General features: G+C 38.8%; 1 pseudogene; it reads left to right on the top strand.

Annotated features, from left to right (window-relative positions):
* The window catches only part of LOC102848804, a 198,904-nt pseudogene extending 190,025 nt beyond the window's left edge, over positions 1-8,879 (top strand).
* The last annotated feature ends 6,382 nt before the right edge of the window (positions 8,880-15,261 follow it).

Below are 15,261 nucleotides of genomic sequence, written 5' to 3'. Positions count from 1 at the left end.
TTCACTTGTAAAACCATCTGGTCCAGGGCTTTTCTTGGTTGGAAGTTGTTGTATTACCTTTTCAATTTCTTCTTTTATAATGGGTCTGTTCAGATGTTCAGTTTCGGTTTGTGTCAGTTTAGGTAGGTTGTGTTTTTCTAAGTATTTGTCCATTTCCTCTAGATTTTCATATTTGTTTGAGTATAATCCATCTTGTTAAGAGTCTTTCTCTCTTTTGCTAGCTATCTCTACTGAAAGTTAAAGGGCTTAAACAAAAAAGAAGAAAGTTAAAAGGCTAATGAAAATGTGAATGTGAGAGGGACTCATATTAGAAATGGAGAAGTTGATAAAATGTAGATTGAAGACCAAACACAAAAGCAAATTCCTTTCAGAATGTTTACAGTCACTGCATAAGGCATGAAGCTTGTTCAAGATGCTTAAAGACAAAATGGTATCAGACTACAATATGGTGCTTGCACACCATCCAGATCACATAACATTCTATTTTTCAGAACATATCATAGATATTAAGGAATTCCTGATTGAAGTGCAAGGAAACTATCATTTTATTCAACCTTGCCAAAGAAATGGCCTGCAAAGTTTTTATCAGCAAGGTGGGCACATGGGTGAATGAGGCTGGGAAGTTAATAGGGAATTGAAGTCTAATAACCTTATTTACTTACTTAACTCTTACCTTTAGACAGCAGACATAGATTCTGGTTCAAACTTTTTTGTAAGTTGCACAGACTCATGCTGTCCTAATGAGAGCTTTCTATTTAAGGGACAATAAATGTGCAAAGAGCTAGAGTCTGAAAATAAGGAAGGATAAACTCGCTTGGTATTTCTTAAGTTGAAGGAACTGAAGAAAAGTTTAAGCCTTGAGTTGCAATACTAAAGGATGCCGAAGGCAGATTGTTGAATGACCCAGGAGCATCAAAAGAAGATGGAGTACACAGAGGCACTATACCAAAAAGAATTGGCTGACACAGAAGAATTTCATAAAACAATATATCAAGAGCCTATAATGATAAAGGAGGAAGTTCAAGCTTCTCTGAAGGAATTGGCATAGAACAAGGCCCCAGGAATTGATGGAATACCAATTGACACATTTCAGCAAAAAGATGTTGCCCTGGATGAATCCACCTGGTTGTGCCAAGAAATGTGGAGGACAACTACCTGGCCAATTGACTGGAAAAGATCTATATTTATTCCCATTCCAAAAAAATGACTTAACAGTGTGGAAATGATCACACAATCACTAATATGTGCAAGCAAGATCCTGCTGAAGATTATCCAGAAATGACTGGAATAATGTATCAGCAGAGAGCTGCTATATGTGCAAGCTGGGTTGAGAAGAGGCTGTGACACTAGGGACATCATAGCCAACGTTAGATGGATCTTGGCTGAAAGCAGAGAGTACCAGAAGAATGTCTATCTGTGTTTCACTGACTATGCAAAGAAATTTGACTGTGGATCACAGCAAATTGTGGCTAATCTCAAAAAGAATGGGAATCCCAGAATGCTTAATTGTGCTCTTGTGAAACCTATCCTTGAGCCAGGAAACAGTAGTCAGATCAGAGCAGGGAAACACTACATGGCTCAGGATAAGGAAAGGTGTTGTGTCAAGGATGCATCCTATCTCCATACATTCCAATCTATATGCAGAATAGAACATTCGGGAGGCTTCATGAGGTGGAACGTGATATCAGGATTGGAGAAAGACTTACCAGCAACCTGCATTATGCAGATGACACGGACTTGCTTGCCAAAAATGAGGAAGACTTGAGGCATTTGTTGCAGAAGTCAAGTACTATAGTCTTCAATATGGATTTAAGCTCAACATCAAGAACACAACAAATATTCTCACCACCGGGCCAATTGGCAGCTTCCTAATAGAGTGGAGATTAAGATTGTTGATAACTTCAACTTGCTTATTTCCACAATCAACACCCTTGTCACCAGCAGTCAGGAAATCAAAAGACAAACTGCACTGGGAAAGTCTTCTGTCAGGACCTCCCTAGAGTACTTAAGAGCAATGATGTCAGTCTGGAGGCTGATCCAGGTCATCATCTTCACAATTACTTGCTATATGTCAGAGAGCTGGACAATGACTAAGGATGATAGGAGAAGAATCAATGCCTTTGAGCTGTGGTGCTGGAGAAGAATGTTGAACATACCATGGACAGCCAGGTGAACAAACAAGTCAGTTCTAGAGAGGGTGAAACCAAGCTGCTTCATGGAGGCAAGGATTCTGAAGCTCTGTCTTATATACTTTGGGCATGTGGTCCAGAGGGAACATCATTCTTGGAAGGGTGAAGGGACAATGCAGAAGAGGAAGACCCAGAATGAGATGGATTGACTCAGTGACTGGAGCAATGGGATTAGGTCTGTTGGAGAGGATGAGATTGGCTCAGGAAAGGGCAAGGTTCCGAGTTGTTGTACATAGAGTTGCTATGTGTCGCAGGAGACCCAAGGGCACACAACAACAACAACAACAACAACAACAACACCAACACTACTACTCTCATTTTGATATAGCTAGGCTAGCAGAGTGGTTATACACTATGCTTTGCTTTTAATTGAATGATTAGTAGTTCATACACATCAGCTGCTCTTTGAGATAAAGATATGCAGTTGGCTTGTGTGAACATTACAATCTTGGTAACGCTGCGGGGCAGTTCTGTGCTGCCATATAGTTAGTGCTGCTATGAGTTAAAATTAACTTGGTGGAAATGGGTTAGAATGGGTTATTATCAATTTGATATGAAAGTTACAGTACTGATGAATAATGATGATTTCTTAAATTTTGTTTTTGAATACTGATGATTTCTTAAAATTTGTTTTTTTAATTGCAGGTCATGATAAAAGATGCCAACTTTATGAAGTTTTAGGGATAATTTTAGACATACATCTCCACAGTCATGTGCTCCTTTTTTGCTCTTGAGAGAATTCTACAGCTTCCTAACCAAGTGGTTAGAATAAGCTGCCTTGATAAGGACTGCACCTTAAATCAGGCAGCATCCTGCACCAGTTTGTGGGGAGGAAAAAGAGAACTCAAAGAAAACAAGTGGATCAGAGAATACACTACCTGTTCTATTTGTTTATAAAGCGAATAAATTAATAGGTCGTGGACACTGTGACAAGCTCCATCTTAAGTCCTTTTTTCTTTTTTGGTTTGAGTTTGGGAAAATGAAAGTTATCCTTTAGCTAACAAATTTTTTCTTGAGTTGCTACCTTTAAGTGCTTCTCCACCTTTTCCTCTGCTTCATTTGTGCTGATTAGTGAGGATAAGCTTTGCACTATTGAGGACAAATGACTGTGTGCTCCTCTAAGTTCCTACCTAATTCTTCTTGACTGGATGAAAAAAAAAAAAAAACCCAAACAAAAAAACCCACAACAAACCAACAATGGTGCTAAAGAGGAAGACAAAGAGAACAGTTTCAACAAGGATGGAGGAAATTATTGCATAGCTGTATGACAACATACACGTGAATTACAATAATCATTTCCTACACCACAGTGTATTGGAGAGAACTGTACTTGAAACTGGCTGGCCTGGATTAACTCATTAAATCTCTAAACCTGCAGATATATACAGACCCAAGCTTATGATTGGTTAACAAGGGCAGGAGGGAATGATCAAGGAAGGAGAAATCACTAAGTTTTTGCTAAGGATAGTGACAAAGAATTGGAAATGGATAATAGTAGTAGTTGCACAACATGATTAACATAACTAATACCACTGACTTGTTGTTGTGTACTATAAAGTCGGAACCACCTCATAGCTGACCCTCTTATGGGTCGGTGTTCAGAGGCAGTTAATTGCACTTGGATTTCCAAGGGAAACGATTGCCCATCCTTCTCCTGCAGAGCAGCTGGTGGCCTCCGATTGCAGCACAAATTCTTGTCTTTAGGCCACCAGGGCTCCCTAGTATATTTTAAAAAAAAGTTGAAATGACAAATATTTCATTAAATATATTTATACCACAATTCCAAAGAAAAAAGAGGAAGACCTGGCCTTGAATTCTGGCTTTGCTGCTTACTAATAATGCAAATTGCTTAACATTTCTAAGCTTCTGTTTCTTCATCTATGAAATGGTATTAAAATCTCTTATTGAGGAGGGCAGGGTGGGGAGGGAGGAATTATGCAACAATGAAAGAATCTTTTTAGAGAGAAAATTGAACTGGAGGGGGTAAGTAGGAAAATGTGCAACAATGAATGAATGGAAATCCAAGTTTCCTGTAAACTTTTGTTAAACTATTAATAAATAATAATAATAATAATAGTAATAATAAATCCACTTAGAGAAGTATTGTGGGCATTAAATTAGGGAATTAAAATTTTTGCCAAATAAGGACTTATTGAATCAGAATGTTATTGAGATATTTGACTTTCATCACCTAAGTTTCATTATTGCTATTCTTAAAGATCTAGATTTATTCCAGAAAATATACTGAGCTTTCCAAAGATAAAGTTTTTGTTGTCTGTGACCTATAGCGAGTTGTGCAGCTAACTCAGTGGTTGTGCCTCCAGCTCCACTGTGGGAGAAAGGTGGGCAACCCCCTTCCATGTGATTTATAGCCCCAGCAACTCAGTGGAGAGTCAGCTATGGGTTGATTTTCATGGACAAAGCAGAAAGAGAGAGAGAGAGAGAGAGAGGCAAGTCCAGAAATGCTCAAGTCACAAAGTTTTGAATATTTATCTGAAAAGTTCAGTAGTAAACAAAAAGCATTAATTGGAGAACACAAGATAAGTAACTCACTTTAGATATTATTTACAAACATTTACCAAAGAATCATGGATAACTCAATTGTAGTGCTTGATGCTCCTATATACAATAAATGTTGAGTTAAATTATTAGTAGAGGCAGTCCCCATTTTATGAATGTCTGATTGGCAATAATCTGTAGTTATGAACCAGTTCCTATAAAGCGTATTCTATTAAAAACTTAAAGTATGCACCATGGCTAACAATAACAAATGGACACTTCTTTGCAAAGCCTATCAAATAATTATTTTTACTATTGCAGTATTATTATGTTAAAGATGTTTTATTGTATGTGGAAGTGTTTCTTTAATTTTTTTAAATTTTTTTTGTGCACGGAAAGGTTCCCTACATACTAAGAAAAACATTTGATAAAGTAATATGAAGTGCATCTAGTGAATCTGATTTACTTACAAATTTGATTTAAAAAGGAATGGAACTTGGTTTTAATCTGGTGACTGCCTGTATACAAGATTTAAGACAAAACTAAAATAACAAAAAAAGCCCGTTGCTGTTGATCTTGACTCATAATGACTCTAAATAAGTTTCACTTCAGATAACACATAGTATGAGATAGGATTTGCACTTTACATGTTAAAGAGTTCTAAAGTTGAAGAAAGATGAGCAGAGAAAATGTAGGATTTTTGCTTAGCTTTGATTTCTCATGATCTCGAATATTTTAGCCTTCGATGTTATACGTGCAAGAACACCATTGTTTAAAGTGAGCAACTTCTCTAGCTCTTCCTAAACTCTCACCCTTTTTGCATTAGACACAGCATTAACCCCTCCTAATTGGTTTCCTGCGTTAGTACTACCGCAGGAAAGCATGGGTTTGGGCTCATGGGCTCCATCTAGTGGTCACTATTCAACTAAAGAACAACTGAATCCATTCCTTTTATGTGTGGGTGTGTATGTAGTGAGTGTACGGTAAAATCAGATCTGACTGGTACAGGAAGAGATTGCCCCTCCTTCTCCAGCAGAGTATCTGGTGGTTTCAAACCGCGTGTCACTGGGATTGCAGTGCAGCTTCTTGCCACTAGGCCACCAGAGCATTCCTTACTTTTTACACCAGGGTGTGGGGTGAAACTAGACCTAAGAGGTTACACAGTTAGTGTGGAATTGGAATAGAAACTTGCCAGTTGATTCCAATCCACTTTTTTTCAACTATCTCTACTACTTTCTTGCTCCTCCTCACTCCTTCCATGCTGTTACTAAGGCAGGCACTGCACAATGCTGTTTAACAATACATTGGTATTCAGGAATTGGAATTTAGACATTTGGGAATTAAACTCTAATGCAAAAATAAGCATGTGACATAAAAATGAACAATATATATATAAATGCAGCAAAATAAAAGATTATGTACTTTCATCCAATGTGTTATAAAAGTTATAAAAAACCCTACAAAACCAAAAATCCCAAGGTCATTGCTGTTAAAGTCAGAACCTGCTCATAGCTGATCCTTTAATACATTTCCATGGCTGTAAATTGCATGGAAGGAGATTGTACATCTTTCTCTCTTAAAATTGCTGGTTGATTTCAACTGCAAGAAAGGCGTGGTCTTTGGGTTAGTACTTCAACTCTCTATGGATTTAAACAATAAATTTTGTTGCATTAAAGATACAGCAGATTTCTGTGTGAGAAAAGTCAATGGAGGAGGTGGAAAGCCCTTTTATTCTTGGATGTAAGAGGGATTAAGAGAAAATGAATCCTAGAAATATAGAACATCATGACAAAAAAATTTAAATATTACAAAAAGGATTGCATTCCCTTCAGCATATACCAAAGATTTAAAAAAAATAATGATTTGGGCCTTCCTTTCCCCCACTCATTATTATACTTGTTAGCTCATTTTATAAACATTCAACAGTTTTGACATATGTTACTTGCCAAGGAACCTACCACCAAATCATGATTATGAACAAATCTATTACCTGCCAAAACAGCCCCCCCACAACTTCCTTAGTTTCCCTTTTTTTTAAAAAAAGATTTCTTTTTCATTTTAATGAATGTTTACAGAGACTTTGGATTTCCATTCATTCATTGTTGCACTCTTTCCTCCCTGCTCAACCCTCCAGCCCAGTTCCCTTTTCACTTTGAAAAAAAAAATTCATTGTCATATACTCCCCGCCTCCCAGTCCACTCCATTATGCAGCTTTCATTCTGGACTCTTGTCATGACAATAATACCTAGTTGTAAATTCTTCCTAAACAGTTCTCTCCCTCATCTGTTTCAATGCAGTATACATTATTTATTCCCTCTTAGTTTTCCCCCAACTCCAATGTCAGTTCACTTTACAGCAGTGGCACTAGCCAATATTTGACCTTTTGTGACTGAGATATTTCACTCAGCATAATGTCCTCCAGGGTCATCCATTTTGTATTTCATGAGTTCCTTGTTTTTCAATGCAGCGTAGTATACCACAGTTTCTCTATCCATTTGTTTGTTGACAGGTACTTGGGTTGTTTCCAACTCTTTGCTGTTATCAACAAAGTGCAATAAACATGGGTGAGCATATATTTGCTTGGGTGGCAGTTCTGGTTTCTTTAGGGTATATTCCCGTTGGTGGAATTGCTGGGTCAAATGGTATTTCTATTTGCAACATTTTGAGAAAGCACCATACTGCCTTCCATAGTTGTTGCATCATTTTGTACTCCCACTAACAATGAATAAGGATTCCAGTTTCTTCACAACCTCATCAGCATTTGTTATTGTTCTGTTAAATTTTGTTATTCTTACTGGGATGAGATGATATAGTTGTCTTGATTTGCATCTTTCTTAGAGCTATGGATTTTGAACATTTTTTCATGTGTTTGTTCGCCATCTGAATGTTTTCTTTGGTGAAGTGTCTGTTCATATTCTGTGCCCATTTTTCAATTGGGTTGTTTATCTTGTTGTGGTGCTCACGTAATTTAGAAATTCTAGATATAAGTCCCTTATCAGACATGTCATTACCAAATATTTTTTTTCTCCAGTCTGTGGCTTCCCTTTTTGTCCTGTTGGAGAAGAATTTGGACGTGCATAGGGATTTGATTCTTAGAGGTTCCATTCATCTATTTTATCCTCTCCTGGTTGTAGTTTTTCAGGATGCTTGGAAGACTGTTGTTGTGAATTAGGATTTCTAGGGTTCTTCCAAATTTTTCTTTAATGAAGCTTGTAGTCCCCATTTTCAGTCCTAGGTCCTTGATCCACTTTGAGTCAGTTTTTGTGTATGGAGTGTGGTATGGAGCTTGAGTTTCCAGGCCTCTTTTTATTTCTATAGTAATGTTTTCTAATTGTCTTTGATTAGATCCTTTGTGCTTCTGGTTAGATTTACTCCCAAGTATTTAATCTTGTGATTAGCTATTGTGAAGGGTATTGTTCTTCTCGGCTCCAGCGTTGTATTTTCTTTGTCACTGAAGAGAAATCCAATTGATACCCATCAGATAACCACCCTTCTGCTTTCAATCGCTATTGATGAGCTTGCTCTTCTAGAATATAAATATATTTTGTTTTTAAATTAGAAATATTTTTAATTTACAGAAAGGAGAGTTAGAAAAACATAACAAAAAATGTTCATAAGCCCTTCATCTAGAAATACCAACTGTTAATATTTTACCGTATTTGTATTATCATTTTATTTCTCTAAAAATACACTTCCCTCTCTATTTTAGAATAACTTCAGATATGATAAACAGTTTAGTGTGTACATTTCCTTAAAATAAGGATACTCATGAAACAAACTGTCAGTCCTCCAGACCGCCCTTCACCTTTGCCTCGCCCACCCAGGTGTTTTTCCACAACGCCCACAGTCCGCCAGATGGATGTGCCCACGTAGACAGGCTCCTTCGGCATCTTGGCGTCCCACGTGCCCACACTGCAGGTCCTGAGGCCCGGGTTAGTAGTGGTCCATGCTCAGGATGGCACCACCAGCAAGTACTTCGTGAGCAGTGGCTCTGTCATGGTCAAAGCTGACTCTTCTGTGCAGTTGCTGGCAGAAGAGGCCATAACGCTGGACATGCTGGACGTTGGGGCAGCCAGGGCGAACCTAGAGACGGCACAAGTGGAGTTGGCCTGGGCAACCGACAAGGCCCAGGGGACAGAGATCCAGATCCGCATTGAGGCCAGCGAGGCCCTGGTGAAGGCCCTGGAGTAGTGGTGTGTGCCCCTCAGAGGGCTGGTCACTTTGGGAGGGCCAGGCGACTCCCACCCCTTTTCCCTCAGACCAGATGTTAAGAAGTCTGCTGCTGTTGAGGAACAAACTCCCTCCCCCAGAAACACACATGCCAATTAAAGATCGGAACCCCCCCCAAAAAAAAACACCAACAAAACTGTCAAAATCAGGCAATAAACATTAATGTAAATGATTTGCCAATTTTGTAAATCATGTAAATTATTCCTAATGTTCTAATATGGCAGTTGCATAATAATTTTCTAATTTTGTTCTTTCTTATACATTTGCTAACACTCTATAAGGCAGAGCATTCTTTTATTATATTTCCATAGTCATATATAGGTATCAGTATGAACACATTATTTTATCCGGTGAGTTACATAATCATTTGGGAAGCTTTGGTGGCCTACTCTGTAAGGAGCTGTTCTGCTAACCCAAAGGCAGTCCCTCTCCAACAGTTCAAATCTGTCAGTAGCCCAGTGGCAGAAAGAAGGACATTCTCCTCTCGTACAATTTACAGCCTTGGGAACCCAATGGAGGGCCAGCTACGAGTTATATATGACTTGATGGCAATGAGTACTTAATAAATTACTGTCATCATTCATTTTGATGCTCAAAGTGTCCCAGATTTGGCCAGTGAGATTCCTTTTAAGCAGGCTCCTGTGGTCTTTAGACATGTCCTCATGAGTCTTTGAACCTTATTCTCTGACACAACAAAAGACTCTTGTCTCCTCTTATTATTTCCATGTCCCAGCTCTAGTGTCAGCTTTTTATGCAAAGAGTCCTGTTTCTTTCAATGAAAATGATGCTTATAAATAGAGCTCTAGATGTCAGGGTTCTCATTGCAGCTTGGTATCCTTTTTTCTAGGCCCTTTTAGTGGACAGGGAAGCAGATAAGTTAATGTTCCTCAATAATAAGCTTGGATCAGGATTGAATATTTGTGCAGCTAGTAATACTTCTGAGTTCTGAAGTTACAGAAAGCATGATAAATTGGAATCAGTATAGGTTTAGGTAGACAGCAATAATAGCTCTCTGAGACTAAAAGAATTGCCAGTTGAATTTCCCTAGAGTATTTCGTACATGTGGGCATTTTTACTCCAAATTCTGAGCAATGGATCTGAGTCTTTTTCAGATTACTTTAAAATAGCCTGATATATTGTGGGTAGAGATTCCTTTGTATTATTTATATTTTTAAAATTTCAAATAAAATGTTTTTAATTAAATAATTTAACACATTTAAAAATGTTTACACGTTTGTCTTATCATTGTCCCTCTCTAAATATATTCTTGAGATTTTCTTCTTACTTGAGAATAGTTGTAGACATGATTAACTCTTCAGTGTTTTACTTTCAAGCAAGAATAATTAGAATAAAACCACCAATATCAGGAAACAAACATTAATGTAAATCTATAGATTCTATTCAGAGTTCACTAATTGTCTCAAAAGTGTTCTTTCTGAAATGTTAACGTCTTTGCTTATTGGTCACTTTATTATTCAACATTTCACATTTACAACGACAGTGAAAAATTTACTATGTGATTATTCTGTGTATGACATTTATGTCCCTATGTACTCTGAGCTTTGTTATGAGTAGTTCACATAACTGACTTTTCTGGTAAACGTACAAAGATAATTGTTGTTATGTGTCGTCGAGTCTCCTGTGACTCATAGCAAACCTACGTAAAACAGCCCTAAACCCTGTTTTATCCTATGCCAATCATTTGTCTCTGACATACCTACCCACATTACTCCATTCACTGAATCAATCCATCTCACAAAGACCTTCTTCTCCTGCACTATCCCTCCACCCTCCCAAGCATGACGTCCCTCTCCAAGGACTGATCCCATCTTACAACATGTCCAAAATATGTCAGACGAAGCTTCAGAACCTTTGCCTCCAAGGAGTAGTCTGGCTTCACCCTCTCCAGGACTAACTTGTTTGTTCTCCTAGCAGTACAAAATGAAAATAAATTTTAAGTAAAAATGAAATTTTAGCATAATTGTAAAGAATGAAAATCCTCAATCAAAATAGCTCTTCCATCCCCTAGACATTTAAATTAATGTGATTTAATCCAAGTACTAGGAGTCTATATGAAACTGAACAGGTAGTATAGGGTATTGAATAGGGGAGGCCACTGTTTGAGTTGTAAATTAACCCATTTCTTACCCCAGCTCTGCCTTCAATAATTATATGTTACTAAATTTCACTTCAACCTAAAGACTTTAGTTTTCTCATCCGTGAAATAAGAGGGTCAGAAGAGACCCTCTCAACAAAAAGTCTTTTTATAGTTTTAAAACGGTAAGTGTTACTTATGGCACATGTAAAAAAATAGATGGATCTGGCTGTGGGTGTTATTGTTAGGGGCTATTGAGTTGACTTCAACTAATAGTAATCCTATGTACAAGACAATAAACTCTTTCAGATCTTGTATCATTCTTAAAATTTTTGCTGTGCTTAAATCTATTGTTGCAGCCACTTTGCTAGCCCATCTTGTTGAGAGTCTGGCTGTGGTATAGACACAGATTTCTGAACTAAGAGACCTGTTTCTACCCTCTATTCCTCCTCTAGTCCTGGGTAACTTCCTGAAAAGGCATTAAATCTTATGAGGTTTTAGCTGACTCATCTGCAAAATGACAAGATCAAATTAGAGCTGTGTTCTCAAACTTTGGTAAGCATCAGAATGTCTCAATGGAGACTCTGTTTCAGCATAAAGGCTATGGAACTGGCTACAGGAAGAAAGAAAGAAAGAAGGCAGGGTGGAGCTACGGGTGTGGTCACTATGTGCCAAATCCTGCCTCCAGGCATACGCCTTGGCCTTCTTGGTAGTTGTCCAAGAGTGGCCTGTTCTTCTATCCGGAATATAGGAAGAAGGTGTGGGTATCTACAGATGGACATTGTGGAAAGTTTTGTAATAGACATAAAAGGTGGAGAGAATCTTCTAAGCCATTTGAGGAATTGCATATGTAAGGCTTTTGCTAAATGGATTCCACTACAAACAACAGCATCAATAGGACAATCGTCCCTCACTGTCTAGAGAAATAATTAGTCTGTGGAATATTAATGCCATTGTCCTGGGAATATGTTCCCAAAGAAGGCTGGAGACAGATGGCTCCCCGCCAAAGAGCACTGAGCTGTAAGGAGAGGAAGGGTAGGAAGTTGTGCATTGTGTTCTGTGTGCTTATCTAGAGTCATGCTACTTCCTGTGTGAGAGAGCTGTGTGATCTCTGTGGGACACTAGGAAGCCTTGGGTGGGAGGGTTTCAATTTATTTCTTCCTGTTCATCATTGAAGGGCCCTGACTAGTTGTTGCAAACTCTGTTAATTTCATCACAGTTACTGAGTTTTACTGTGTTCTGGGGTTGTTAATTAATCTTCGAAGTTTCATAGGGAGCAATAAGACTGGCATTGTCTTGGAAATGTACACAGATCATGTCTGGTTGGCTCTACAGTTCACTTATCACTCATGAGAAGCTAGGAAAACACGGGTGGGAAACTAAAAAAGCCGGGGATCAAAGCAGCATTCTTCTTTTTTAAAACACGTATTTTCTTCCAAAAGCATTGTTTTTGCTCCTGGTTGTTGCATCAGCCCTAACTCATCATGACCAATGGGAACAATGGATTGGACTATTATTGCTTTGGGATGCAAAAGGTTTTTCACTGGCTTATTTATGGAAATAAAACTCCAGGCCTTTCTTCCTAGTTTATCTTAGTTTGAAAGCTCCGCTGAGACCTTTCCAGTACCACTCAAAACCTAAACCCACCACCATTGAGTCACTTCATTCATAGTGGCACTACAGGACAGAGTAGAACTGGCACATAGACTTTTCAAGGCTATAAATCTTTACAGAAGCAGATTGCATCAGAGTTGGTTTGACTTAACATTAATAGTTGAGTATTTTAACCATTCTGTCTTCTTCTAGTGTTACAGCAACACCCAAACTTTCACTGAAAGACAGGTGATGGCATATGAGATGTTAACCCTAGTCTCCTACCTTGAAGGAAAAATGTTTCCACTGAACCATCCCTGCCTCTCTAAAAGCATACAACTTTGAATATAGAAACTAAAAATTTTATTGTACTTATACATTGTGTTGCTTTGCTTTCAAATCACACCCTTTAGAAAACCAAAATATTTCAAGATGTTAAGTTTTAATGTGGTCCCATGGAAGGTAAAAATACATACATAAAAAGAAAATACATACATACAAATAACCCTAACACAAGGCAATGTGATAAATGCCATAAGAGAGTAATAAATTGGCGATATATTGAGGGACAGAGGGACAACAAAGACTTTATAATGTCTTTATGGGGCTAGGAATTCTGAAGTGAACTTTAATGGATAAATAGGATGGGTGGAGTACATGGTTCATAAATCCACTAAAACTTCATAATACTGATATGTGGTGTGTGTGTGGCAAGGGTGGGACAGAATAGTCTTTGGTGGGGAAAGCTATTCCAGGCAAGAGAGTATCGTGGGAGCAGAGAGGTGCAATAGGTAGAATTATAAGCTTTCTATTGTATCTAGAGGGAACTCTGGTGGCCTAGTGGTGAGAAGCTGTCCTGCTAACCCAAAGGCATATGGTTTGAGTCCACTAGTTGATCTGTCAGAGAGAAAGATGGACAATCTCCTCCCATGCAATTTACTGCCTTTGAAAGTCTGCTGGGTGGTTCTGACTCGATGACACATAACAACAAATGTATCTGGACAAAAAGGCACATGTGAAATCAGGGGTCTCAGGGGACAGGTTAGTTTTGTTTGGTTGTGGCAGGAAGAGTTCCTTTAGACTTCTTTCTTTTTTTAACAGAATAGGAGTCAGGAGAATGGCTTGCCTATCCACATGGCATTTTGCCAATAAGCTAGATCCATGCTAGCTCTGCTTGTACCTGACTCTGCCCAGGGAAGAAGGCAACTGCTCTGTGACTTTCTTGTGCCAAGTTCTCAGCTCAGTTGTCTGTGTCCCTAGACTATTTCTGTGTACTTAGAGATGACCTTTTAGAGGATGACATTTGAGCATTCAAGGGCTGAACTTCCTGAACAAAGCATAATGTGTGGGTGACTACAGTTAAGGGCATTTCCTTTTGATCGTGAGTTGCATGACCAATGTACTTGGCTCCATTAAAGAAACTGCACAGATGAGAGCATTTTCAAGGGCAGGTGGTGCCGTCATTTTAAAGGACAAAGGAGATTCATAGGGTGAAAACACCTGGAAGTTTCATCCTTTTTAGGGTAGAGTCTTACTCAAATTGTGACTATTGTTATGTCCTAGGATGTTATACATCCTGGCACTGACTTACCCCTCAACCTACAAACTTTCTGTTTTTTTCTACCTCTTACAAGCATCTTCACTTCAGAATTTCTATTTATTCCTTTCCTCTGTTCTCATAAATTACTGAACATTTACATGGGGCTTTTATTCACAGGGAGCTCTGGTGTCCTAGTGAGTAGTGCTGCCAACACAAAGGCAAGTGGTTCAAATCTACCAGCTGTGCTACAGGAAAAGGATGCTTTATCTTCTAAGGTCATCAATGAGTCAGTTCCAACTCCACTGCAATGACTTACTTTTTTAATTCATAGGGCTGTGACTCCGTGAAGGTGTACTTCAGACTCCCTCATCCTCCTCCACCTGAGATGCCAGAGTCTCTGAAGAAGAAGCTTGAGTTAATTCAGTAGATAGATCAAAGCAAATATGGACTGAATCTGCTTGCTGATTAGTGTTGAGGAAAGTCAAAGAACTTTTATATATTTGACTGTGTAGAAAATTGTCTATTCCTGTTAAAATTATTGCTAGTACCCTTGCCTAAGGCAAGAGTTTCAAATTACTGTTGGACTGCAGCCTTCAGTATGGACTGAGGCTCAATGTCAAGAAGACAAAGTTTCTCACCACTGGACCAATTGGTAGCATCAGGATGGATGGTGAAGAGATTGAGACTGTTCACAGCTTCAGTTTGCTAGGCTCCACAGTCAACACTCTTGGCACCAGCAGTCAGGAAATAAAAAAACGTATTGCGATGGGAAAGTCTGCGGTTAGGGACCTCTCTAAAGTACTCAAGAGCAATGGTGTCTCTGTGGAGACTAAGGTGCACCTGATACAGGCCATGGTCTTTGCAATCACTTGTTATGCATCAGAGAGTTGGCCAATGACTAGGGAGGACAGAAGGAAAATTGATGCCTTTGAGCTGTGGTGCGGAAGAAGAGTATTGAATGTACCATGGACTGCCAAGAAAACAAACAGATTCATCCTGGAGAGGATTAAACCAAGCAATTCCTTGGAGGCAAGGATTCTGGGGCTTCGTCTGACATACTTTGGACACGTTGCCAGGAGGGACAGGTCCTTGGAGAGGGACATCATGCTTGGGAG

This window comes from Elephantulus edwardii, unplaced genomic scaffold (genome assembly GCF_000299155.1).
Source record: "Elephantulus edwardii isolate Elephantulus edwardi_28Jun2011 unplaced genomic scaffold, EleEdw1.0 scaffold00067, whole genome shotgun sequence".
NCBI lineage: Eukaryota > Metazoa > Chordata > Mammalia > Macroscelidea > Macroscelididae > Elephantulus > Elephantulus edwardii.
Note: the sequence above shows the minus strand (reverse complement) of the source record. Positions and strands in the feature narration are given on the sequence as shown.